Genomic DNA, 25478 nt, shown 5'->3' with positions numbered 1-25478 from the left:
TTGTAGGGATGGATAGCATGGCCCCCCACTGTGGCAAGGTGATCCCCCAGACTGCAGCACACGCTGACTGGGATTTGCGAAGCAGGTCAGAACAATGATGCTGGACCTGCTCATAACTGCAGTTGTGCTGTCCGACATCATTGACCTTGTGGACTAGGTCGTTCCACATGGAGATCTGCTCCTGCTGATCATGGGCAGCCTGGCCAAACAAGACAGGGTAGTGCTGTATTAGGTGGTTCACCACAATGTTGTTCTCAGCAGCTCAGCATGCTGGAAGCCTTCCATGGGCATCTTGCCTGAAAGACATAAAGATGGACACAGGTGTGAGCAAGTTATGCAGGAAGGTTACCACAGTTCTTAATGCACAACATTGTCACCCCCCCCACCATATCAGTGACAACAAACTCTACACACAACTCAATAGGTATAGCTAGAGCTTACCTACCAGTGAGGCAGATATTGTATTGCACCACACGTTGTGCAATGTGTTTGTATGCATGTTCCCTGTGTGGACACTATCATTGCTGACCTGTTATAGACTATTCACCTGCATGCCATTGTCAGGGCCACTATAGTTCAATATATGCCTGTGGTATGCTTGCTATGTGGTTGCTGCACATCTGACATTCTTTGTTATTGGGGTTATTTATGCATGCTGTTGGACATGTTCCGGGATTGTGTAGACTATTATCACCAGCATATGTTCTATAACAGTGACACAATAGCATGTATATGTACTACTGGCCAGCAGAACCACCTCTCCAAACTCATCTGCCCATATTACCAGGCCACATCACATGTATGACCCACCCTGGGGCCTCCTCATGTACTGGTCTAGCAATATCTTCAGGTGGAATCAACTCAGGGGATGTTGTCCCCCCTGAGGGCACACACCGTCATGATCTTGTCCTTTGAGGTCAGATCCAGGGTCTGTTCCATAACGGGCTCCACAGACACATGTGGGATGTGCTACATCACCTTGAGGCACCCAGGACACATTCACAGGGCCCACGTGCTCCTCCTGCTCTGCTTCCAGACCAGGCACCTTCCGGACATGGACTGCTGTTGTGAGTAGCAGTAGGTGGGAGGCTTGTTCCCATTGTGTCCACATTGGGGTCCATGGGACATCCACATCACAGACCACACACACCATCCAGGGTGTTTACCCACCACATTTGTCAAATACCACCCCTGTAGGCTGTCCTCTATATCTACCAACCCTAACCACCTCCACAACTATACCTGCCATACTTCCCCATATTCCCATTTCATACTTCACAGACAAGGGCAATGTGGTTCCAACAAGGGGTTCACATGTGACATACCCATCCATGTTTCACTCACTGACAGCTGTAGATATCTGTGTGTATTGCTATGTGTGCTGTTCTCTCGCACATAGCATGCAACACTGTGGTGGTAATATAGGGGACATGTATTTACATACATAAATGTTTGTGTGTGTGTTTGTATATATGTAGACATGTGCATATAGGTATAGATCTATATATGTGTAGATATATATGATGTTGTATATATGTGTTTATATATATGTCTACACATGGGTATCTTATATTTGTGGACATACATGTAGAGATATATATATATATATATATATATATATATATATATATATATATATATATATATATATATAGATGTATATATACATATGCATACCTATATATGGGGTACATTCAGACATCAGGTCCACAATTTCACTATACCTTCCTGCACAGCTGCACTGTTTTGCCTTGCTACAACAGCCTGACATTAGGGGGTATATGTAGGGCCATATTGCAGGTAACCCTATTACACACCTATGGCGTTCCTGCATGCTACAATACAGGTTAACCTAAGTATCCTGCAAGAGGTGGGCTGTGGAAACCATGTGTCCATCATTATGGCATTACTTCCACCAACAGCTATTGGCTACAGTAATATACATACTTCCCATTACACAACACCCACTATTATAACTTACATCTTATCAGTCAGTGCTGCTCTGCACAGTTGATGAGTATGGCCCACTACCCACAGGGACAAAAGTGGCAAACTTCATGACACCCATACTGATGAACAATAGCGGTATGACTGCTGAATCCTACACAAATCCACTTTATAAGCACTTACACGACTGCATGGATCATGCAATCAGTAACAGAACCAAGATGCTATCCTCCAAAAAAAAGGAAGCCAATCTGATGGTCCCCTTCCATGAACAAACTCTACAACAGAAGAAAGAAATTGTTGCAAAAAGGAGTAAAATCTCATGATTCGAGAAACTCCCTGGTCAGCCTCAGTAAGAAGCTCAAATCTCTCATAAAATCTTCCAAAGCTAATCACAAAAACAAAATTGCCACTGACTCTAAAGACAACCACAAAGCATTCTATAGCTATGTCAAGAATTTCAATGGCAACAGTCAGATCTGCTCTGAGTTACAGCACAATGACACTAAATATACAGAACCAACTGATATTGCCAACATCCTGGCAGATAGGTTCAGTGCTAACTTTACCCCCCCTGTTTCCCCTAAAGGGCCCATCTCTATACCAGAAGAATGCAAAGTTTCTGTAATCACAGCTGCACAGGTAAAAAACACACTATCCAAAGCCAAGAACACAGCATCCATGGGACCTGACAACATCCCAGGCTGTGTTCTACATGAACTACAGAATGAACTGGCACCCCACCTAAGTACCAGGTTCAGTCATAGCCTCACCTCAGGCTATGTGCCCACTGAATGGTGCACAGCAATGATTATCCCACTCCACAAAGGGAGAGCCACCACGGACCCCGGAAACTACCGCCCCATTAGCCTAACGAGCCTGGTCTGCAAGGCTATGGAACGTATCATCATGAAACTTATAAACAATGACATTGGTAATCTCCAAACTCAAGACCCCACCCAGTTCAGGTTTATAAAAGGCAGATCATATCTCCAAAACCTGATAGACTTCTTTGAAGCAGTCACCAAAGCCGTAGATGAGGTAAGGTGGTTCACGCAGCCTATCTAGATCTCGCCAAGGCTTTCGACACCATCCCCCACTCTGGAATTATAGAAAAACTCACTAAACTAGGTATAAATTCCTATGTCACAAGACAGGTTGCCAACTGGCTCACTGACAGAACCCACACTGTGAAAGTAGCAGACTGCAAATCCAACTTTAGATCAGTGACAAGTGGAGTACCACAGGGTTCAGTCCTGGGTCCTCTCCTGTTTAGTATCTACTTCTCTGAAGTACAGGCTAACACAGAAGGTCTTTGGCTAATGAAGTTCGCAGATGACTAAAACTTATAGCCATAATCAAAACTCCAAAAGATGTGGACATCCTACAAAAGGGCCTCACTGAGACAGATGCCTGGTGTCAAAGCCATGGCCTCAAGCTCAATGGCAAAAAGTGCATTGTCACCCCTTTTGGTAAAAACTCTGTACCTATGAACTACCACATAGGTGGTAGTCTACTTAACATCAAATGTGTGATAACAGAGCTTGGGACACAGGGGGACAGTAGTCTCTCCTTTGATAATCACATTACCACAGTAGTCAGTAAATCCTTCTACGTGGCACACCTCATCACAAAAGGTTTCTCATCCAGGAAAAAATAGGTCATTGTTCCCCTCTACTCGTCACTCATTAGACCCATTATAGAGTACAATGCCCCTTTTGGTATGTACCTCACAAGATGTCTACAACATCTGGGAAGACCGCAGAAATACCTCACAAAGAGGATTACCCACTTCAAACAGATGCCTTATGCAAACCGTCTCAAAAAACTGCAGCTTTACTCTGCTGCATATCGCCTGCTCAGAGGCAATCTCTGGCTAACACAAAAAGCTATGTCAAACCCAGAGCTTTTAGACATGCTCCACTTAAAGAAATCTCAATCTCTACAAGCTACATGCTCTAGGGACCTAAACTTTGCCACCACAATAAACAGAACATGCTGGAGGGATAGATTCCTGTCCCAGAAACTTCCTATACTCTGGAACAAACTACCTATCTATATCAAATAAAGCTCCTCATTAGCACTCTTCAAGATGATTGGATGGGAGATAGGAAATTCACCCCAGGGATCACTTCTGTGGCTCTGTTTGACAGTGGCACAGGAAAATAATTTTCATGAGTGGCGAAAGCCAGGCACATTTTGGCTAGGATTATATAGGCCCTAAGGCCAATAGCCTAGTACCTGCTTATGAACCTATGAACCTATTGTCCTTAGCAGGTGTTCAGCTGAACATCATTACAACAACATCTGATGGCACATATAAATCATTCCACATCATCTATCCCATTATTATGGACCGTGTACTACGATCAATTACATGCATATATACTTCACATACTCTTCTGGGAATGGAGTCTCTTCTGGATAGTTTGCTGGATTTTTTTTTTTTTGGTTTTGCCTTTCAATCACTCTATCTCTCTCTCTCTCTCTCTCTCTCTCTCTCTCTCTCTCAGTCTCCCTCCAGTAAATAGATTGAGCTGCTTTGACTAGATTGCAGCATGGATTTTGTAGGTGATGCACATGATCAGGTGATATCATCTGCACCAATCAGTGTCCTCTACTTGCTATCTGCATACAGCATGCTGTGTAGTATTTCCAATTACCACTGTCAGGGCAAGCAACTACTATAAATTCCTACATCATGTGGGCGTGGTCCCTTTACCTTTCCTGTATGGTGGGCATCCTTCATGGGTATGGTCAGCAGAGTTACAGACAGCAAGTAGCAATACCTCTTACAAGAGAACCTGCACACTCAGGCCAGCTACATATTTGTATGGGAGTCTAGAACTACAGACAGAGTGTGAGTAGTGTTGTTGTATGCATTGTATAGCAGCAGTGTTACAGGGTTTGTGTGTACATACTAGTTTAATTTGGAATGCAGTCTGTCTGCATAGCTCTCAACTGTGGGCCTATCCACTTGATGGCCAGAGGTGTGCCTATTATGTTTTGTCTGTCCACCACACAGGTCTTGTATCAGATATATCACTGGTAGCATGTGTGTTGAGTGCTATGAGTACATGGCTACATCCATGTCTGGTTCTAACTTCATATTCCTGACTAAAGGTATGTTGCAGACTATCCTGTAACACCAGTAACTTGCTTAGTGTATGACAACAGTATTTCACATATGGGCCTGTGTTCCAGCCTCTGTCCTCCCCCTACATATCAGGCTTTGTACATATGACATGCTGTCAGGGGTTGTTATGTAGTGGGCTGTGAGTATGTCATGCTGCCATTCCTGCCATCAGTCCACTGCTGTTGTGGTCCCCACACATATTGTGGAGTTGGGTCCATATATGTGTGGGATTCATCTACACAATACATGTGTGCCCTTATGCACTGCAGAGGCCAGTGTATGTAAAAGTGGTATATAGCCCTGAATTATTCAGTCTATGGGGGGAATGCACCTTAACTAACCTAGGCTGCTACAACATGTGGGAGTATCAGGGGTAAGCTGCCTTTAGGTATCTGGATGTACATTACCTTACAATTCACCTTGGGTAAATGCAGGCCTACTGCTTCCTGCCATAAAGACTGTTCTGTTTGTCAGTGTGTTTGTGATGGTGTCAGTTATGCCTTGTTATGTAACAGATACATCCCATTGTGTCAACTGAGGTCTTTACCCCCTAGGGATTGTGTACAGAGTGTAGTTAGAGGCTGCTGGACTATACATCTGCATTACTTACTGTTGATTGAGTGTTATCCTGTGGCCCAGTCTTTCTTTACTATTGTACTACTTGAAGGCCTAGGCCTGTACAGCAACATATGTCAACCTTTCCAGACTACTGAATTAATATAACTGTTTCACAGTTGCATTACTCTGTTTATATATATGTCAAAGTCTAAACAGCTATATGACATGACATATACAACTGTAATAGTACACAAATAAAGCTTTCCCATTTATGCAAACCGGTGTATGGTGTTATATCCTTTGACCTCTCTGTGGGTATATGTTGCAGGCAACACATGAAACTTTTCAGCACCCAGCTGTAAAAGTCCATCAAATGGACCAAACTGGGACAAATGTAATTAGCGCTTTCAATCACTATTTAATATTGTGATCTTCTTCAGAAACCTGCAGGCAACAATTGTCATTCATATGGGTGGCTCATACAGTGTCCATCTGGTCAGGTGACAACTGTAGACATAGTGGGTGTTCCGTATTGTGTGCACCTTCTACATATGTATCATCCTATACATATCTGTGTGTGTATGTGTAGTTACATATATATATATCTATATATATCTATATATATATATATATATATATATATATATATATATATATATATATATATATATGTATGTATATATACATATATATGCATCAGCATATATGTGTCTGTGTATACATATCTTAGGAATGTTGATTGCTTCCACATTGTACATTCCCTGTGGTAGCCAGACTGTCCCACATGATATGTTAATGATACCAGCCTGACATCATACAGGTGGGATGGAGTACTGTTAACATCTTGTGCCCATGTTGTGTCAGGTCCTGGTTATGGGATTTGCAACAGTTGGTATTGTATTGCAGGGCAGTTGAGTTTGGCTGTGGGGGGGTATCTATACATACAAGACGTATGTTGTTTGGGCCCCCCCACTCTTATCAATGGTGCATGTGGACATATATGTTTTTGTTATGTTCTCTTTTATATCTATTGATATATGTCTGTATATACCTATATAGATATATATTTATGTTTACATATATTTACTGCTATATATATATATATATATATATATATATATATATATATATATATATATATACATATATATATACATATAGATGTAGAGATATATATCTATAGATGTATGTATATATGTTTATTTATTTATTTATATATATATATATATATATATATATATATATATATATATATATATATATACATATATAGATATGTTATATCTATTTATATATATATATATATATATATATATATATATATATATATATATATATATATATATATATATATATATCTACACACACACACACACACACACACACACACACACACACACACACACACACACACACACACACACACACACATCTACATGTTTAAATACATTTCCTGTACTGTTGAATGACTGTGCTGGATAATATGTTTGTGAAAACACCAGAGTTATGTGTATCTGACATGTCTTAGTGGTAAATCACTTTGGCTATGGTATGCAGGGTCCTGGGTTTGTGCCTTGCAAAGGCTGTTTATTTTGTTGCTGGGCAGAACAAGGGCCATTGGATACAGAGTGATTAAGGCACTTTTAAGAAGTTGTAAGCGTGTTTGCGCAGGTGTGTGCAGAGGTAAGCCATGCTAACGTCCGGTTACAGTTTCTTATGCTCAGCTTCTAAATTTCTTAACCTGTGTAGGCATTGCTTACCCCCACACAAACAGGCTTAAACCCGCTTACTGCTGCTTAAAAGTGCTTACTCCCACTTACCCCGTGCTAATTTCTTTAAAAGAAAAGAAAAAAGGGTTGATAGGAACGTGATGAAAAAGGGGCACAAAGAGGGAAAGACAGTAGGGAATATAACTAGGGATGTGCAGGAGGGTGTAGGGAAGGTCCATAGCTTCTCATTTCTTCTACAGCAATAGCTGTACATATGCACTGATTTTGATGTAGATTTGGACACACAAACCCCTGAGAGAGGGGTGAGGACAACAATATGTTGTGATGCCAATTAGACCAGATTACATGTGTCCAGTGGACATGTGTGCGAAATGGACAGCTATGTATGGGGTGATATTTTTTTTTGGGAACAGATTGCCCTTTTTTTCAGGTGAGAATAGGATGTTGATGAGGGATAGTAGGTATATTTGGGGAGGTAGTTTGGCTAGGTTAACAGACAAGACAAATGATGCATACGGGGTGGTATATGACACATGTGGGGGTAAACACATTGATGGGGAGGGGTGTTGGGAAATTGGAAGCCCATGAGTCCCCTAGTGGAAACAGTGGGACTGAGGTCCCCACCCATGGGCAGTCACCACTGCACCTTAACAGCCCCAAAGGTGGCTATGCTAGGGGCTGAGACGGAGAGCCAGGCCAACCCTTTAGTCATGACAAGCAGCCCTCACTCTGGCATAGCAGATCTCTGACCTCCCTTTGGAGCTCGCTACGCACCACAACCTGGATCTGGCGATGGGTGACAGGTTCCTGTCCATGCCTGCTCCCAGGGGGGGGCGAGCTCCATCCCCTGAGGCGGTTCCACCAAAAGTTGGTACAGGACCAATGGATGAGGCAGACCCAGGTTGGGCCCCAGACATGCTGGTGCCCGATGCCATGGCCAGCTGAGGTGGGACAGGTGGATCTGCTGGGACCCGCATTCCCATATGTGCTATGGTGTTTATGGTTTATCAACATATGTGGGTTAGTAATAGTCAACACATTCCAGGATTGGGTATAACAGCATGCATATATATTCCCATTAACCCAGACACCAGATGTGGAACAGTTGCATAGCAAATGGAACACATGCATATATGGGACCACAGTGGTAATAACAACAGCATGCAAGTACATTGATGGCACCATGCCACCATGGTTGGAGTATTTCAACATAGCACATGCGTAGAAACAGATTTATATAATTATCAAACAATAGGACATATGTCCCAACATTACAGTGGAGTCGTCATGTACCAGTTGAGATGGGTATTTAGTGAATTGTTGGAGATATGGTGGTGGGGGGGAGAAAGATGTCAGTTAACAACTAGTATATTCCTGTAGTTCATATTACTTTCTTAGTCAGTGCTGTTATCTGTACCTTACAAGTATTACACTACCCTATTGCCTTAGTTTGGACAGTGATATGGCTGTCGACAACTATATACATGGACTGGCTTTACCTGCAGTATACACCTCTTACCTGGTATACCTGTGGAGGAATTGTTTGTTAACACTAGAAGTTTCTACACATACTCCCAGATTCCAGGTTGATGTTATGCATATACCTGTCCATCTCTTTTTGCACAGACTCCAGCCATGTCTTGACCACATGCAGGTGAATTGGGACATATGTAGACTATTGCCCTCTTCAACCTTTAGTGACTTACAACACTCTTATACAGGATTTCCTGGACAGTTATATTATGTAGCGCAGTGTGGGTGACAGTTATCAGTGATACCTTATTATTCAGAGCAACTGCAACACTTGCAATGCGATACAATACCATAGTAAACAGTACCAGTACAGGGTATCAAGCTTTTATTTCTTGGCACAGTGTTCATATCTGACATACCTGTGGGAGCAATGTTTGTTAGCACTACCTGAATGTTGCCACACAAAGTACCAGATTTCACATTAGTATTATGCACATTCATCTCAATCTGTTACTGTACACACTCTGGTCACAGCTTGACAACATGGGGGTGTAGATGGGGCAAATGTGGCTTATTACTCTCATAACATTTTGGGGAGTTGCTAGTGTAACAGGTTTGTTCTTATAGATGTGTGACAATCAGTTGTATTTCTTGTTTGCTGCCTATACGTCTGGGATCATTCCACTGATTTCCCAGGGGGGCAGAGTGACAGGCAACAAATATGGGCCAATTTACTGGACATTCTAGACATATCTGTACATTTGTGGTGTATGATTCTATATGCAGACTACTACCACTCACAGGATTCAAACCATGGCTGAGTGTGCTAAAAATACAACAGTTCACATCTCAGTTGTGTGCGCTATTCAGATTTTGTTGTCTAACTTTCCACTGTTTTCTGTCTATGTCTCTCTCAGTTGTACTAAATGATCTCTGGGGATTACACCAGTCACATACAGACATTCCTGCACATTTTATTTATGTTGCACAGTGTGGGTAACATTGCTTAATACAACAGTACTATAAGTGATTGCAAATCTACATTACCATATGATTCCAGAGTAAGCACATGCAGTCCAGCAGTTAGACCTTTATTGTCAGGCTATTATGATTTTATTTACATACACACTATATGAGACTCTTCCTGCCATATTCTCTGGCATATGCAGTACTTGCCTTAAACAATACAGGTTTTATACTGGCAATAAACTTACTAATACTTTTAGATTTTTTTTACTATGACAGTACATGTAAGAGTATTACTAACCTGTCTCATTTCGTGACCTCTCCAGGTGACATCCATGGGCCTCCTGGTTCACGGCCCGCTCACTTGCCACTGTGAAGGACATAAGAGGAATATTTAGCCATACCTATCCATAATATACATGAGCTAGCAATTATTAAACAGGTAGTGGAGTGATACTTATACACAACTGAGACCACCCCTGCCATCCTAGCCTCTTGGATGCACTGATCCAAGAGGTCTCCCTCTTGCCTCTTCAGGTCGGCATAGTGATGCCTGACCTGTTCACCAGTTCGGGTATGCCAGTGGCACTGGTGAGGTCACAGGCGAGATGGTCCCAGGCTTCAACTTTATATTGGGAACCCTGGTACTGGCCTTGCAGCAGTCTCTGCTCATGGTCTTTGACAAGGAGTCCTGCCATGACTCTGGACTCCTGGATGCTCCAGCGCTGCACCTGAACGCGCACTCTCTCTCCCATTCCTGACATGGTGCCTGCAAGGGGAAGCTACAGCCAGTTATGAGATGTATTCCTGCCTGTTTGGTTTAAGTAGGGCTGTTTTCCTGCACTTTGCCATGATTGGATGGTTTTAAAAAGGCTAAGCTATGGGCAAACCTGCTTACCTAAGGTTGGCATTGTTTAAAGGGGTATACCACAGGGCAAATTGTGTTAGCTGGCCTACACATTGCATACACCTACTAGGCTGGCCTGTGCAATGCTTAGTGTTGCTTAATATTTACTTTGTATTACATTTGCTTTTTGGCATTGATTTATTCTTCATTACATCTTATATATATGTCTGGTATCCATGATTCATGTGTACGTACACTGTATGGGGTCCTTGTGTTTAATAGGGGACTTCAACACTCTGTTACAATTACACCTCACATCTGGGCTTACTTCAGTACTCCATTTCACATATTTATGTTATGTAGCAGGTTATAGAACATATGACTGTATACTGATTCCTTTCACATGTTCAGTTTGATTTTACTATAGTGAGGATTTGTTTGCTGATACCTTAACCTTATGTACTGCTCTGATGGCTTGATGGTTGACTACTGTGACTATATTGTATAGGGTCCTGGGTTCAAGACCTGCAAGGTTGTTTATTTTATTGCTGGGCATAACAGCGGCTGTTGGATCCAGAGTGATTAAGGCACTTTTAAACACTTGTAAGTGGGTTTGCACAGGTTTGCACGAGGGTAAGCACTGCTAACCTTCGGTTAAATATGCTTACAGAGAGTTAGCTTCCATATTGCTTAACCTGTGTGTGCATTGCTTACCCCCGTGTAAATGGGCTTAAACCCACTTACTGGTGCTTACATATGCTAACTCCCACTTACAACTGCTTAATAGTGCTTACACTTGCTTACTAGTGCTTGCTCCCACTTACCACTGCAGTAATTCAGATAGTAATGTCTAATGGTTCTTGGGAAGGTGGAGGATTTGGATGCTGTATGGAGTCATCACTCATTACACATTTTACCTTCCATTTGTATCCTGATTCCTGTGTACATATACTGTATGGGGCACATGTGATTATCTGTGGACTTTGCAACATTATGACACTGACACCTCACATCTGCATTTAATGCAGTACTCCAGTTCACAAATACATGTTATTTAGTAGGTTATGCAACTAAAAATATTGGTCATAACGTGATTTGACATGGAAAATGGAATGTGCTGCAGTGGGACTCAAACCGGGAATAACTGCTTGCAAGGCGAATGCTCTGCCCACTACACTATTTCTATACTGCTTCATTTGCATATATCTTGCTTTTTATCCTCTTCTTCCATTTAAGCTGCATTAACCGTAGCTAAGCAATGGGCAAACCCATGCACCTAAGATTAAATTTAATCTGTTTCATAAAAAAAGTATCTTTATATTTTTTGTGTTAACTATTGCTCTTGTACATGTGGGGAGATGTTGCTGGGGGTATACGTACACATATGAGCGGTCTCGCTCATTCTTTTAGGGCTTTCTGCTGTTCTTCATTGCAGGGGTATGTATCTTCGGAGAGCTCTGCTCTCTGACATGCCCCCTGCACTCTTACATGCTCAGTGTAAGATTAGGAGCTCAGGCTGAGCACCTTAATTAATATGCATGGTGCACTGCCATCCTGCTCCTAAATGGCCACTTCTGTCCAGGACTAAGCTAGTCCTGCATTGAAGAATAGTAAAGCTGGGGGCTAGTATTTCTGGTGCGTTTTGTTTTTTGGATATGCAGAAGGTCAATCAGAGCAGGATCCATGGTTTCCATGTATGCCAGGCATAAGTTGTCTCACTGCAGTCTGTATGAAAAAGAGTATAGAGGATAGGGCTTTGAGGTGATGTGCAAACGACATTGTGTTTACTCCTTGTATTCTTTTTGTGAGGAATCTATGTGGGCATTCTGGTTGTTGCATGTGCCAAGACAGGCACATACCAAAGGGAACATCACACTCAACGATGGGTCTGATGATGGCTGAGTACAGTGGTATGACTTCCCTAGATCTGGATGCCATTTCCTTACTTACAATTTAAGTGACATAGAATGATTTTCTAACAGCCTTAGACACATGTTGGTTGAAATGTGGGTTACTATCTACATGAGAAACCAAATGCCTGACTAATGTGTGTACATTTAGGTGTGTTTTATCAATAAGGTAGTTTCCCTATGTGGCTGACTTCCCAAAAGGTACAGCTATAAATTTCTTGGCACTGAGTTTTATGTAGTGGCTTGGCACCAGTAGCATCTTGGGAGGTTTCTATAATGGCTTGCAATCATCTGCAAACTTGTTAAGTTGAAGGACATTGACATTGGCCTTGACATCTAAAAATAGATGCTAAGAGGAGCTAACCCAGCAGAGAACCATGGGGTACTCCAATAGTAGCCAGTCTCTTTGTGGAGGTGATCTCACAAATCCTAACTTCCTGGTTCTGTCTGTGAACCAGCTGACTATCCAGTGAGTTATATATGGGTTTATGCCTGTTTGCATGAGTTTGTTTACAATGCCAGAGTGGGATTTTCAATATTCATGACCTGCCTTTGATGCAACCAAACTGGATGGTGTATAGTGTCTTATGGTTCTCTATGCCAATTATTTCCATGGTTTTGCATATAAGACTAGTCAGACTAATGGATCTATAGTTCCTGGGATCCATTGATGATCCACCCTTGTGCAGAGGGATGACAATTGCAATCTTTCATTTGCACGGCACAAAGCCTGTTCTGAGACTATGGTTGAATAGTGACACCAGTTGACCTGATATTTCAGCTATTTATGAGGCATCCTATGATATTATTGGAACCCATCCAAGCTATATTCATGGCCTTAGAGAGTGCATCTAAGACCTGTTACCTACTGGTAGTTGCTGTAATTATGTTAGATAGTATTTCCTGGGGAGAGGGGTGGCAGGTGGTTGTCAGACAGAAGATTTACTGTATCTCTGGGTTCCATGAATGCATTTCCATTTATCAGCAATTCATATCTTTGAAGTTTTGAACATATCTGTAGAAGGCCTTACAATTGTCCTTTGCCTGGAATGCTACCTTTACTTCAAAATTTGCTTTATTGGACTTAATTTTTTTTTAAATATTTTTTGGAATTATACTTCCAAATTTTAAATATGACTTTCTTCTTTTGTTGTACAACCTTTTCAATATGGGTTTTTACCAAGGTGGATTTTTTTTTTAGTTAGTTAATTGTGGCACATGTCATTAGCAGACTCCCAGAGCATGAGCAACACAAGTAAGCTTGTGTCATTTGGGTCACAGTCTAGACTTAATTATCAAACAGATAAACAGAATAAAATAAATTACCCATCTATGACACTGATTACACAGACCTTAAACTTAAGTTTTATAGATGTTTCATATTATGTTTGAAGCAATGTGTACTTTCATTAGGGAGTGATATATAACTGATGATACCACATCTTTTCTTCTCCTAATTGATTTGGGAGATGAGCCCTATTATGTGCCTGTAAAGGGTTGCAAGAACTTTTATATATGTCTATTTAAGAGTGCATATGGCTAGGCATCTTATGGTTCCTGTATAACTTGTGTAGTATTGTTACCATTCCCTATGTTCTTAACATAGAAATGACACATTTCCTGCATATTTTTTATCTATGTATCAAAAATGTACATTTTAATCTGAGTAAAACAGAAATGTACGCATTTTGATTGAAATCTTCCTTTTTCATACTACACACACCTGCAGTGAATAACTGAAGCAGATTTTCTTTTCTGTTTGACAGTGTTTATTTTATGGGAAATAGGTTAATTTCACAAGGTTTTATTTTATAATGGAAACAAATGTACAACTTTTAGGTAGATATAACCTCTAAAAAAACAATTGGTACAGACACGTCTTCTCTTAAATGTCTCAGCACTATTACTATTTACTATTCAGTCATGTGTATCAGCATAAAAGACTAGTCCTGGCTTTTGCCATCGACTATACAGAAGTAAAAAACAAATTAGTAGTACAGTGTCATGTGTACGTATACTATGGATAAGTATTTAATGGGTCACATTATGTTAGAACCATCTGCACACAATAATGTTATGGCAAGCAACCAAGCAGATTCCCACAGCAATTAAGCAAATCAAATTAATGGCTTCTCTCCTTTTGCCCTCAATAGTAAATAGGTCATTGATGTTTAGGGTTGGGAGGGTGCAAAATGGGACTTCATCTTTTCTTTGTCACCACTCTTTTCTATGCTGCCATCCTTTGTATACTGCAATGCCAGTTGGTGAAGTGCAGCATGCATGTTACTGAGCTACAGAATTAGAATATTATGGGATATTCTGACCTTTGAGAAGTAAAATAGTGTGAAATATTTGAAATATTATTTGCACTCATTGTTCTGTGTCATTATTTCTCAAAGGTTGTGGACAGCCTCTCTGGAGAGGACAAAGATTGTTCTAAAGAAGACCTATGTAAGTCTGAAAATCAGACAACAGACATGCCCATCGGCTCTACAGGGCAGTATTCCACATTTAGCACTGTTTTTCCAGGCTGACAGAGACAAAGACCAGACAACAGACCACATGATCATTCCAAATGGCTTAAATAGTAAACCATAGTCTTCTACTGGGGTGGATCATTCCAACTAATAATTGGAAGTAAAACATGACTTTGTAGGGATCTTGGACTGGAAAAAAAAAAAAAAAACAACCACAAGTACAAAAAGCCTCATTACACAGTAGCTTCATAGGTTCATAGGTTCATACTAGGCTATCTGACCTAGGGCATTTATAAGCCTAGCCAGAGTGTGTTTGGCTTTCACCACCCATTTTAAATTAATTTTGCTATGCCCTTTTTCGAGGTTAGTATACTGTGCCTCTGTCTAACAGTGACACAGAAGTGATACCCGGGGTAAACCTACGATCTCCCATCCACTCATCAAGATTCCTCTTGAAGAGAGTCAATGAGGGACTCTGCCTAACCTGGACTGGGATTTTATTCCAGAGTGAAGGGAGCCTCTGGGTTATGAATCTGTCACTCCAGCATGTCCTATTTATTTCAGTGCTGAGGTTCAAGACTCTCGAGCACGTAGCTCGATGGGATTTGGATTTTCTGAGGTGCAGCATGCCCATTAATTCCGGGTTGGACATGGCTTTATACGTCAGGCACAGATCGCCTCTGAGCAGGCGGTATGCCACTGAGTAGAGCTGGAGTTTCTTTAACCGGGCAGCATATGGCATCTGTTTGAGCCCTTTGATCCTCTTGGTGAGGTACTTTTGGGGTCTTTCCAGTTGCTGCAGGTGTCTGGTAAGGTACATCCCAAAAGGGGCATTGTACTCAATTATGGGCCTGATGAGGAATGAGTAAAGAGGCACAGTGACCTCCCCTCATCTAGATGTGAATCCCTTCATGATTAGGTGGGCTATATAAAATGTTTTTCTAACCACTTTGGCCACATGGTTGTCAAATGAGAGATTGCTATCAACTTGGGTCCCCAGGTCCCTAATTGCTTCTTCTGTACTTAATGGATTACCACCTATGTGGTAATTTGTGGGCACTTTGTTTTTGCCAAAGGGGATGACTATACACTTTTTGGCATTTAGCTTGAGGTCATGGCTCTGGCACCAGTTGTCTGTTTCTATGAGGCCCTTTTGGAGGATGCTTGTGTGGCTGGAGAGTCGATTATGGCGCCCAGTTTGCAGTCATCTGTGAACTTGGTCAGCCACAGTCCTTCCGTGTTGGCCTGTACCTCCGAGAAATATATACCAAACAAGAGAGGTCCCAGGACTGAGCCTTGTGGGATGCCACTTGTAACTAGTTTGGAGTCTGACATGGCTCCAGCAATTCTAACCATGTGGGTTCTGTCCTTGAGCCAGTTTGCAACCCATCTAGTGACACAGGGGTTTATATTTAAGCTGGTGAGCTTATCTATAATTGCCGAGTGGGGTATTGTATCGAAGGTTTTTGCGAGGTCCAGGTAGGCTGCGTGGACCACCTTCCCCTCGTCAATGGCCTTGGTGACTGTTTCAAAGAAATTGACCAGGTTTAAGAGGCAGGATCTGCCCTTAACAAAGCCGAACTGGGTGGGATCCAGTGTCTGTAGGTCCCCAATATCTTTATTTATGAGGTCCATGATGATCCTTTCCATAGCTTTGCAGACCAAGCTAGTCAGGCTTATGGGGCGATAGTTTCCAGGATCCGTTGAGGCACCACCTTTGTGGAGAGGGACCACTGTTGCTGTACGTCACTCTTTGGGTACATATCCTGTAGTAAGGCTGAGACTGAACAGTAGTTTTATGTTTGGGTTTAGCTCTTCTTGGAGTTCATGTAGGACGCAGCCCGGGACACCATCTGGTCCCATTGATGCTGTGTTTTTTGCTTTGGAGAAGGCGGCTCTTACCTGAGCATCTGAGATATCAGGGGGGCAGCACTCTGCTGGGATAGATATTTGCCCTTTTGGTGGGAAGGGGGGGAGAAGTTTGCGCTGAACTTATCAGCTAGGATGTTGGCAATGTCTGTGGGTTCGATGTATTTTTTGTCATTTTGGACTAATTCTGAGCATATCTGGGAATTCCCACCCAGGTTCCTAACATAACTAAAGAAAGCCTTGTGATTATCCTTAGTGTCCTGTGCAATTTTTCTCTCGAAGCTGGCCTTAGATGATTTTATGAGTGCCCGTAGTTTTTTGCTAATACTGATCAGAGATGCCTTCCCTTTTTGGGATTTTGCTCTATCATGTAGTAGCTTCCTCCTTCTGTTGTATAGTTTGTTTATGGCTGGGGTCCACCAGACAGGACGTCTGCCTTTGGAGGATTGGGTCTTGGTTTTATTTGGGATTGCATGATCCATGCATTCCTGAAGGTGTTCATAGAATGCGTTTATAAAGGATTCTGCGTTCTGGGCCGTATTTTCCACAGGCCTGGGGGCTTTGAAGGATTCCACCTTGGTTTTGAGAAGTGTGAAATTTGCTTTAGAGAAGTTTTTCACTGTGGTTTTCTGGGTAGGGGGTGGGGTCAGGATGTGAATATCCAGTGAGATTAGTTTATGGTCTGATCTTACCAGTGAGGGATACACTTCTAGTCTGGAGCATAGAGTCCCCATGTTGGTGATGATCAGGTCCAGTATGTTTTCCCCTCTTGTGGGAGTGGTAACAAGGTGTTCCGTAGCATTTGAGTTTATAAATTCTAGGAACCTTTGGGCTAGGGTGTTGGAGCTAGAGTAATGCTCCCCATCTATGTTTGGGTAGTTGAAGTCACCCAATATAATGGTGTTTGGAGAGACCTTCATATTTTCCAGTATTCTCAGGAAGGCCAAGTGGGGTTCCTGGGTTTGGGAGGGTGGTCTGTAGCAGGCTATAAACTGGAAGGCAGTTTTACCCACTGCTAGTTGCACATGGATAGTCTCTGATGCTTCGTGCAGTGCCACCAACCTGGAGGTGAGGGTATCTTTGACGAATATTGATACTCCCCTACCTTTTGTGGTTCGGTCCATGTTTTGGGGCCGAAAAGCATGGTATGAGGTATAACCTGGTAGTGCTGGGGTGCTCTCGGAAGCCTTGAACCAGGTTTCTGTTACTGCACAGATATGATGTTCTCCATGCTAAGGAGAGTTTCGAGTACGTGAATCTTGAGGTTTAGACTTCTGGCGTGGAGTAGCATTACTCTTAGTTTCTTATACCTTGTGATACCTATGGAGGTGGGTTTGTCTTTTGAGCCTTGCCTAACAAAGGCACTAAGGGGGAAGCAAGAGCTTTTGCCAATATCCGAAAGCCCAGGGGTGACAGGTGCAAGCCGTCCCTAGTGAAGCACCGTGGCTTGTCGAGCATGTCATCCCAGGCTGACAGGCATTGGATCCCCTTTGAATTACACCAATACTTAAGCCAGTTGTTGAAATTGATCATCTTGTCTTCATATTGTGGAATCATTCTTGGTGAGGGTAAGATGCTACTCAAGGTCAGGGTCATAACGGCCTGGGCTACATGCTCAGAGAGCTCCTCTATGTCTCTTTTCATGTAGTCCAGGGAGGTACATCTCAGGTCATTCACACCAGCATGGACAATGACCGAGTCATATTTGTACTTGCCTTGGAGTGACCTGAGTGCTGGTGTAATGTGGCGGATCCTAGCGCCCGACAGGCAGCTCACCGTGACCTTCTCCTTGTTCAGCCTGGTGAGCAGGGCGTCAGTGTGCCTGACGATAGAGTCACCTATTACAAGTGTATCAGGTGTGTTGTTTAGCCTTAAGGGCTGTGACTGTTCTGCACACTGGCTTTGTGAGCTATGTGTTGCACGTGTTTTGTTTTGGGGTAGCGGTTGCTTGGGTGTCTGCTTTGGAGGTCTCTGCTGCTTAGGCAGATTTTTATTTAGTGCCTCCGAGTATGTTTTTGTGTGTTTATGTGTTTGGTTTGCTGTCGTGGTAGGTCTATGTGAGACTGGAATTGTAGTGAGTGTGGTTTCCTTCTCCTCCTGACTGGTTACGCCAGTACTAATTTGAGAGAGCTTAGCCTCCAGTTTGACTATATGGTTGCATCTCTCATATGTGTTGGAATTTGTTGGGAGGAGGAGAGGGTTGTCTGTGTACATGAGGCAGTTGTAACATTGCCTCAAGATTCCTAGATTCACCAGCTGGACCGGAGAGGAGATTGACAACTGACCTTTGGACATGCTAGAATAGTATTGGGAATTCCTTTTGTAATTGAAAAAAAAGGGCCAATGGGGAACAAGGTACTCAAGGGGACTTTGGGAGGGTGTAGTGCTTTTAATTTTTTAGTGCTGACTTATATAATTGCTTTAGTGAGCAAGTGCCAGATAACTTAAATGCAAAAACGACAAACAGTAACTTTCTTTCAAGTGAAACAAGGAAATAAGTACAGTAAGCAATGCAGATATCACTAGGGATCCACAGAAGCGCTGAAAAGCCGCGTTTCAGGGAAATAACAAGCAAACAAACAACAAGCATACAAACAAAACTAGATTCAGCAGGCCTGGATCTAGTCTATGCTACAGCAAACAAGGTGTTCCAATTTCAGTAAGAAACAGTTCAAATATGCAGGCACTATAAGCCTTTAACCAGAAATTCCCATCTCAGAAGGGTAGAGTCCAGCCTCTCCTCCCACAAGTGTGCAGACCACAAACCTTCTTAATGTAAAATAACTGGCCCGAAGCCCAAGTGCCTAAACCAGAACTAATACACTTTTAGAATAACAGACACTGAGCCCTCAATCAGCAGTTCCCAACTTAGAAGGATGTAAGTAGATTGGAGGAGATCCAAAAACTGAGGTACAATGACAAATGCATGCATACAGTGATATAGTAAGGCTTCTGATAGTGGTGATAGGTGGTTTCCAGCCTGTGGGGTGCTGATATATTATCCTACTTTTGGTTTTAATTGATATTTGCACTTTGATATTGGTTTTATATCTGTTCTGCTGCCATTATTGCTGTAACTTGGCATGTACATTTTTTTTCATTGTTTTATTTCAGTTGCTGGACTTCACAATAACCTTTAAGCAGGATGAACTTGGAAAGTGATGAACTCTGTGTTCTTTCCATTTCTTGGTATTTTGCAGTTCCTGGAAAAGCTTTGTTTTGAAGTCTTGACAGGAAGAACTACTGCCAATGCACTGTGGAGTTTTGAAAAGTTAAGGCATGGACAGTTATTTTTGCAGCAAGTAGCTGTATTTAGACTACTATAGGAAGTAGTTGCAATTCGATTGCCATTGCCAGTGACTTTTGTTATTATGTAAATGTTGCCTAAGTTTGGCGACATGTCGTTTGGTGGCTGCTTGTGGAGTGTTTGAACTCTGCTTTAAATTTCTGAATCTTTAGAACTGTCCTGCATTCCTAATGTCTATGGATCTGGTTATCTCTATAGTCATTCATTTCCGGGCAATTATTAAGTTCTAAAGTGAAATTGTTCATGAAAGTTCAGGTTGAGTGAAGAGTGAATAAAGATACACATACTGGGAGTTTTATCTCTGTAATATTGTATCCGTTGTCATACTTATGTTGTTGTCTGTCATTATTTGTTTCTTGATGTAACTGTTTCCAAGTGGTTTCCTTTGCAAATTTAATTCATTTTATTAATCAGTTTTAGGTAATACTGTAATCTGTCATTATTCACTCTTATGTTTTGTTCTGTGAAGGCTGCAGGAAACTGTTTGTTTCTGCCCCGCTCCGCTCCCCTCCCTACCCCCTTATCCCACCCACCCCATGCACCCTCACCCTTATACCTCACTTACCACTCCCCCTAAGCAATCCCACCTATCCATAACACTGACCTCAATTGTAAATCTCCTCCCACTAATTACTACCATTCCATTTCCTTTTCATCCCCCCTCCCTCCTACTCCTAAGCTAATACTGTGGCTCTTCCCATCAAGTTTCTCAAAATTACACTTTAGTCTTACCCAACCTTTACTCTGACAGTTCCTTTTCTCCACTCCTCACCATGTCTTTTAAAACCAACAAAACACCATCCTTGGCCCCTATAATAAAACAGAACCCAGCCAAGCTATTACCCCTGTTCATTTTTTCCCTAGTACTCACACTACCCTATCTCCTAACCTCTTATGAAATAAAATATAATTATGACCTTAAAACCTCTTCCAAACAAACTGCCTCTAATTTAATAACCCCAAAGTTCACACATTCAAACATTACTTCTACCTCTTCCTACCTCTTAGTCAAATATCACAGACTATCCCATATTAAATCTAATAATCTCATGTTAAGGAAACTAAAATATTTAATGTTGATTACTTGTAAGCCACACTTAAACTACAACCCCTCTACCCTGGTAGATGGCGATATACATCCTAACCCAGGACCCTCTACTATTTCCTCTGAAGCCACACCTATTATCTCAAATTCTTCCCTTCATTTAACAACCTTTAATGCTCATTCCTTACTCATAGGACACCTTAATATCAGAAGTGTTAACAACAAAGTCACCCATCTCCACTCTCTTCTTGAATATTACTTTTTCGACATCCTATGTTTAACGGAAACCTGGTTAAAACCCCTCACTAGGGATACAGAAATCATTCCACCAGGTTATAACATTATAAGACAAGACCGCAATACTCGCAAAGGAGGGGGAGTTGCACTCATATTTAAGACTGAACTAAATATATCCTTAGTACCCTATGCTCCCCTAGAGAACACCAAAACTGAACTCCTTATATCAAAGCTACAACTGAACCCAAATAAAGCCATATATATTATCGGTACTTATCTACCTCCTGGAAATAACTCCATAGTTATAGAAAATCTCCTTAGCTGGGCATCATCCACCTACCCACAAGAAACTGTAATACTTGGAGACTTCAACCTTGACTGGTCATCAGTTAATACTAATAACCCAGTCTCTCATATTAATCTCCATGGCTTTACTCAGACTATAAATACCTCCTCTAGAATTAATAAACCTAACAACAAAGAAAGTATACTAGATTGGATTCTTGTTAATAAACCACAGCTACAATATCAAACCGGCACTTTGCCAGATGACATTAGCGACCACAACTTAACCTATATCATAAGAAAGAAGAATATTGCTACTAATGCCCCTACCATCCGAACCTCTCGTAGTAATAAAAATTTTAACCCCATCCTATTTAACACTGAACTAAATGCCTGTAACTGGAAACCTCTAACAATTCTTCCTCTAGAAGAAGCAGTTCAATATTTTAACACCACATTCCTATCAATCCTAGATAATCATGCACCAAAAAGAACTATCAGAGTCAAAACTAAACCGCCCCTGGCTATCTAAGGAAACAAGGCACAAAATGTTACTCAGAAACAAATCCTGGATGAAATGGAGAACTAGTAAATCTCCCTCTGATCAACAGACCTTCAGACACTTAAGAAATAGTACTAAAAAAGCTATTATTTTGGACAAAAAAAACTACTATAGTAACCTCCAACAAGTTAATCATAATAATCCCCAAAGATTCTGGTCAACCTTGAATAGACTTCTTCACCCCGGACAAACTACCACTCCCTCTCCCTCTGGATCCGAAAAAAATTCTTCCCATGAAACTGCCAATGCTTTCAACTCCTTCTTCACTAATACTATCAATTCTCTGGCCTCTCACCTTTCCTTTGACAATTCTAGCATCCCTGCTCAAACAGCTTCTATTCAACCTACCTTCACTCTACAACCTATCTCCACCACCTTCATCCAAAAATGCATCCAAAAACTTAAACCATGTACCCCATCGGCTGACCAACTTCCATCTGAATACCTCCAAAAAGCAGCTAAGGTTATAGCCTATCCCATATCCATCCTTATTAATAGAACTATTAATGAAGGTACCATACCTGACATCTGGAAAATCTCACACATTATACCCCTACATAAAGGAGGTAACTCCAATGAATACTCTAATTACAGGCCTATAGCACTCTTGTCTCCCCTAGCAAAAATCATGGAAAAATGTGTTCACTACCAACTAATGAACTACTTAACTAAAAATAACATTCTAACTCCCTGTCAACATGGCTTCAGGCCTTTTCACAGTACTACCACTGCTCTTCTTTCCTTTACTAACTTCATAAACACAAACCGCAATAATAACATTCTTTCTTCAGCACTCTTTATTGACCTGTCCAAAGCTTTTGACATGGTTAACCACCCCCTCCTCATAAAAATCCTAGAATCTCTTGCTTTAGAACCTAAGGCTATCCTTTGGTTTACTTCCTATCTCACTAACAGGAAACAGGCAGTCCTCTGGGATAACAAACTCTCCTCTCTCCTTCCAATTTCTCTTGGTGTCCCACAAGGCTCTATTCTTGGACCTCTCCTTTTCTCCCTTTTTATAAATGACCTACAAGCAGCTATTCCACAAGCTACATGCATACAATATGCTGATGACTCCACTCTTATTTGCTCAGCTAAAAACATTCCAGAGCTGCAAACTATTACTCAAAATGTATTCCACACAGTAGAAGCATGGTTCTTAAAACGCTGCCTACTTTTAAATGCTAAAAAAACAAAACTCCTCCTCTTTAAACCTACTACTAGGTCCCCCACTTTAGATTTCTCTATCTCATCTATTAATGGCACCCTCATATCAGCTGACTCCACTACCAAACTGCTAGGAGTCATGATTGACAACAACCTTACCTATGATTGTCACATCAATAATACCATTAAAACTGTAAACAGAAAACTGGGCTCCCTCTACAGAATTAGAACATTCTTAACCCCGGCAGCCAAAGCTACTCTTGCCCACTCTCACCTTATTTCAACTCTTCTCTATGCCTCACCAATTTACACTAACCTGAAGAAAAACAATCTCTCAAAATTGGCTAACACATATAATAGTATTGCTAGATTTGTGACTGGCAATCAATTTAGAACTCACCACTGCCTGAACCTTCAGCAACTTCACTGGCTAGAATTAGAAAATATGTTGCTTCTTTCCCAACTTTCCTTTGTCCAAAGAGCTTTCTATCAACCTAATAACACTCCTGCACTTTCCAAACTTCTGACCCCCTACTCTAACCTGAACTCACTTCGTTCCTCCAGTAAACTACTAGTAACTTTAACTAAATCCAACAACCTTGCTGGTGACTCCCTTTTCTCTAACGCCATTGGTAAACACTGGAATCAACTTCCTACTGAACTTACTTCTATTCCAACTCCTGTTCTGTTCAAACAAAAACTCAGAACTTACCTTAAAAATCAATGGTTATGTCCCTGCTGTAACCCCGACTAGATCTCCCAATAATCCCCTCTACACCTCCCTCTCCCTCTCCTTCTTCCTTCTTTTCTTCTACAAGCTTTACTACCATCACTTTATAAGTGCTAGCTCTCTAATATCCTTCTCCTCCTTTAGGTGCATTTCTTTTTACTGAAAGTATAGATTTTTCTGATCTACTCACTCTTTTCATTTTGAATATTTCTCTTTTCTCTTTTACTCTCCTTTTATAACCTTCCTATAAAATAATGTGAAATAAGTTTCATTTTTTATTTTATTGTGTGTGAATGATTAATCCTATTATGTTATGTTAATATTGAATCCTATGATGTGTTCCTGCATATTTGCATATCCCCACCTCCTTCTCCTTTTTACCACAGCTCATTTTTTGTACACTATGTAACTGTGTTTATCTCTATGTGGAGCTTTTCTCCCCGGGCCTCTACTGAAAATGGAAATATATCCAGTTAGACTAGCCCGGTTAACAAATGTAAAATAAATAAAATAAAAAATAAATAAAAATTAAATACTATAACAAATCTGAACTTGAAATAAGGAATGATGGGTGATGAGAAGAAGATGGTGAAGGATCTCTCCAGGACTGTAACCTTGTCAAATGTGGATTTAACAACAGTCAAACTGAATAGTTTATAGTGTGACTTTTTCTTTGGCCCCATATTGCTAGATCTTATAAAGATGGCAAAATAATACAACATGGCATATAAAATGCAACTACCGAGTTAAAATAATACATATAACTTGAACTCAGAACTGGAAGAGTACAATCCTCTCATCTCGAATTGAAACGTGAATCAAAGCAATTTTATTTAAGCAACCAAAAATAAATAAACCATATTCATGTTACAAAACTCCAGGAGTATTTATACTGCTCACCTGTGAGAATCACATTACTAACTGCTACTTCTTTTGGCAGAACACAACAGGTATTACCTCCCAGAAGCTAAATGCTCCAGTGTTAACAGCCCTAGAAAGGATGCAGCCCCGACCACTCTATAATAAACAAAATGCCTCACTGATTCTACCACAGAATAACAAAATACAAACTTCCAAAAAACTCAGAACAATAGCAGGCATGCACAAATGCCCCATGGGAAGCATTGCTGCACAATCACCATGTTGTTAATAATCTAGAAAAAGTTTCCTTTTTAGAATTGACCCCAAATCATTACCCCCAAATGAAACAATATAACATTAACAATAGAAGC

This window comes from Protopterus annectens, chromosome 1.part1 (genome assembly GCF_019279795.1).
Source record: "Protopterus annectens isolate FY-2018-M chromosome 1.part1, PAN1.0, whole genome shotgun sequence".
NCBI classification, from domain to species: domain Eukaryota; kingdom Metazoa; phylum Chordata; order Ceratodontiformes; family Protopteridae; genus Protopterus; species Protopterus annectens.
This window is presented reverse-complemented; position numbering follows the sequence as displayed.